The 4,387-nt window shown below is 34.4% G+C and overlaps 1 long non-coding RNA gene across 1 annotated transcript in view; it reads left to right on the plus strand.

Annotated features, from left to right (window-relative positions):
• Positions 1 to 4,218: 4,218 nt before the first annotated feature.
• LOC117119450 overlaps positions 4,219 to 4,387 on the plus strand; it is a 10,898-nt gene continuing 10,729 nt past the window's right edge. Inside the window, exon 1 of the long non-coding RNA XR_004447190.1 lies at positions 4,219 to 4,337. This is a non-coding gene — a long non-coding RNA (uncharacterized LOC117119450). The remainder of the gene's footprint in view (positions 4,338 to 4,387) is intronic.

Here is a 4,387-nt window from a genome sequence, read left to right on the forward strand (position 1 = left end):
AAAACAAGAAAATAATATTAAAATGTAAGTTTATACCTTAAAATTAGCAAAATTGTTTTACCAAATCCATCTAGACAGTAAACAAAATAAAAATAAAACTGTATTGATAAATGTAAACAGAGGGATTGATAGATGCTTTAAATGTATAAAGGAAAGTAGATCTTATTTTGGGAGATTCTAATGATATTGTATATATACTGTCTCTTATACACATCTAGATGTGTATAAGAGACAGCTACAAAAGTGTGTATTGATATGGACAACTTGAGTCTGAAATATAGTTGACAGAATGCAGCGACGGGCATAATAAATATAAATTGTTTTTCATGGTGGTGGTGGGTGTGCTAACCTGAAGTTAAATCTGCACGTTGACAATATAGATCTCCATGGTCTAATGGTATGATACTCGCCTTGATAGCAAGAGCGTGCAGGTTCCAATCTCGCCAGGGACGCACTTTTTCATACAACTGAAAAAAAGGAACTTTTAGTTTAAGCGCCGCTATGCTTGATACGATTATAACATCAATCAATACCTGTTCTAGCACTGTTATTATTTCACCTGATGAAGTGCGATGCCCGACACTGTTTTAGTTTTTACCTAGTTACATAAAGCATAATCTTACTGGTGTTTCTGCCGATTCATTAAAATACTAATAATATATAAGTTAGTCATTTAATTTAATTTAATTAATCATAATTTAAAATAATTATAAATAAACCCAACATCATACCAATTTTAAATTACACAAAAATATATAATTTCATTATAAAAGTTTGGATTTAATGATGATATTACAATAATTATATGAATATGATGTTAACAATAATCATGATTACATTCAAAATTAATGTCTTTTGATCCCCACTGCCTTGAGTAAAAATGATACTCATAAAAAATGCACATATATTTTGGAGTACAGTACTAGTTTTAACTAAAGTGTATAATGAAAAGCCATTTTGTACTTTACAGAATATAAATTGGCAAATTAATAAGCATTTCCCCTGGGTAAATAGGACGAAATAGTACAGAAGGTTTTCTGTACTTTTAACATTAAAACATACAGCTGAGATGGTCTGCTTTTGATCAACGTGAGACTGCACAAGTCTTTGGAGTTATCTGCTGGGGCGGTTGCAAGGGGGGGGGGGCGTGTGAGTGCAGACAGTGTGATCGCACCCCCTAAATTGTATTAAGAAAAACAATTGTTGTATTGTTGATATATTATTATTTTAACTGGTAAGATTTTTAAAGTATGAGAGTGCATTCCGGGCAACTTGAGGTCCCTATTCTCAAAATTTTCTCACCTCAACACCAACCATGTTGGGGCTGAGATGGTGGACTCTTATGCAACCCCCTACTGCCAAATCCTGCATTTTCCCCAGATTTGGAGTTATCAAGTATGACAAGACGTCAAACCCACAATAACATTTTACCTCACTTAATTTCTGTAGCAATCAAAAAGCAGTGGGATGTTGACTACTTGATTGATTGATTGATTGATAGATTTGCTGGTGGTTCAGTTATAGGTTGGTTGGATAGATGATTGATTAAATAGTGTCTTGGATTGACAAACAAATTGCTTAGGCCTACTACGGTATTCATACAACTTGAACAGTGCCCTCAGATGGAGATTGTGAAATGCATAACTACCTGTGTGGAGTAAAGAAATATTACATATACCGTAAACCACAAAAATGCAAGCAAGCAAGCGGAATTTTAGGACCTGAATTTATTCAATGAAAAAATTATCAAATATAAATTTTCTCCTTCAAGGATGAACATAAATATTGTCTGTTAAGTTAATAACAATTAACATTTATTACAAAAATAATTAACAATGTATTTAATTTCTGTATTATTTTTATAAGATAGGAGAGTCAACATGTTAAAATACAGTCTCAAACAAGACCTTTTATATTAGCTGTTTCTTATTAATGGTTTCAACCTTGTTAATATTTTCTTTATAAGGTTGCACAAGGTTGTTGCCACTAACAGATTTCTGAACCTATAAAAACACAAACACAGGAACCATTGGCAATACAGGGTCTCAGCACAACAGCATCCCAAGGCAATTAAACATCCCCACAGTGAAGGAATGAAAGATTGTAAAATAAAATGTACTGTTAATCATAAAGATATTAGCATGGACCTATCTTATTTAATAGGTCGATGATATTTGCAACTCATCTATATATACTCGTATTGACTAAATCATAAGGCTACCTCATGGATGCTTTTGATATAAGATGATTTTACTTCTAAGATTACCATATATTAGTAAAGTACATGTGAAGTATTTAATTCCAGAAAAGAAAACATTGATATATTAAGGGCATAGACATAGATATCTATTTATTCATCCATAATTGGAAATTGTTCTTCTCCACTCTTAAAGAAGAAAGAAAATTACATGATTTATTGGGAAAAAAAGAAACTATCTATTACATTGTTAAGAGGCAAATTCCAGAATTGCGAAATTAGGAATTTAGGAGTCTTCCAATGCGAAGTGCGATGCGATCTCTGTTTATTCATATAATAAATAACTGCTAATTGCAGTTTAATAATTAGTTTTGTCTCAGAACCTGTAAATCAAACTTGATTAACAATTTAGCTACCAGCAAAAAAAAAAAAAATTAAATAGGCCTGGCAGATGGATAAAATATCTTATAAACCATATTTATAATAAGTGTATAAAGTTTAATTAATATAATAATATGTATACCTAAATGAAATAAATAAATAAATAATAATCTATATACACCCGAATCAAGGGGCTGACTAGAGCCTCTGTCAGGGTCCAGGCATAAAACAATCCATGTTGGGAATTTTTTTTTTTTTAATACCACAATATTGTTGTTGTTGTATTATGGATGCGAGTTTCTTCTGATTAATTATGTATTGTGAAGTTTTATTGTATTTTATATATTTTTACCTTCCCCAGTCTGGGGTTATTTGTTGAATAAATTGAATTGAATTGAATTAGAAATTGAAAATCAAAATAACGTTATATGGATAGACATATTATAATTTTTGGTCACGGACGATTTCGTCAAATAAATGCCCTCAGGCGTTTATTGTTAAGAATTGTTTTTAAGGGGGAGATTATTCGAGGGAGGTGTTTATTCGAGGCAGGCATTTATTTTATTGTGTAAAATGGATACGTACTGTATATACTCAAACGCCCCTTACTGTAATTAAAATGTAATTCTACTGGAGTAAAACATTAGTCAAAAGTGTTGGGAATTATGTTCCATTAGATCTGTTTACAGTCAAGGGGGGGTTTATTCCAAGAGAAAATATACGCCACGGGGTATTTTCGAAAGAGGCGTTTATTCCAAATGAGGCTCTAGAAGGGGCGTATATTCAAAGCGGAGCGTTTACACGGGTACAAATACGCAGTGGCGTATCTAGCAGTATTAAAATGGGGGGTGGGGCTGGTGGGGAGGGCGAGACCAAAATATGAGGGGGCGTGGAATTTATTTTCGGTGGCCACGCCCACTGAAAAATATTGCTTCTTAGATTCCCGAATACACGTTAACCGTGACAGCATAAGCATAAGCCTAGCCTAATTTTTTTTCTTCGAAGTTTTAGAATGGGGGGGGGGCGCAAGCTTTTTGTGGGGCCCCCCCCCACGTCCTTCCCCTTGGATACGCCACTGCAAATACGGGATTGTGGCTCCTCCCCTGATCCACCCATCATGTTTTCAAAAGCACAGTAAGCTGTACTTTTGCACGATGGTGACGGCAAATGAGTCGGGTTTCGGCAAACTGGGTTGTCATGATTTCGGTGAACTGGATTCGGCAAACAGTGGGTTTCGGCAAGAGGTCATTAAATCGGAAATCATGGGTTTCAACAAACTGGATTTTGACAAACTGGTCGGATACCGTTTTGGCCCCAGTTTTAGACCAATTCGAGGGTGGATGCTAATAAGAGATGAGCGATGGACTAATAATTTGTAGGTTTAGCCTGGTAGGGCACACTGTCCTTGGCAGCAATTTTCCTTCAGATACCTTCTCTCTCATTTCTGTGACTTACTTTTGTTTTTAGTTAAGAGTTCATATGTTTTTATATGTATATTTTTTATGCATATTTCTCCTTTTTATGTATTTGTTTAGTTAAGTTTGTACCTTTTAATTTACGAACGCACCGATTGTCATCGAGTCCCACCGATCTAAAGGTGTAAGTTCAAATGATTAAAGTTAAAGTTGTGCACCTGTCTCATAATATCCAAATTACGGTGGGAGCAAGCGTGTATGTGAACTACCGGAGCTGTTTCGTAGACACGTCGTCGCAAAAACATCGTGTGAAATATTGAATTTTGGAATGGCGTTTCTTCAAAGTAAGAAAATATACGTATAGTTAAGTAGAGAGTGTACCATACTGTAGTTG

The sequence above is a fragment of the Anneissia japonica genome, unplaced genomic scaffold (genome assembly GCF_011630105.1).
Source record: "Anneissia japonica isolate Jap-2015-1 unplaced genomic scaffold, ASM1163010v1 scaffold287990_len610157_cov183, whole genome shotgun sequence".
Classification (NCBI taxonomy): domain Eukaryota; kingdom Metazoa; phylum Echinodermata; class Crinoidea; order Comatulida; family Comatulidae; genus Anneissia; species Anneissia japonica.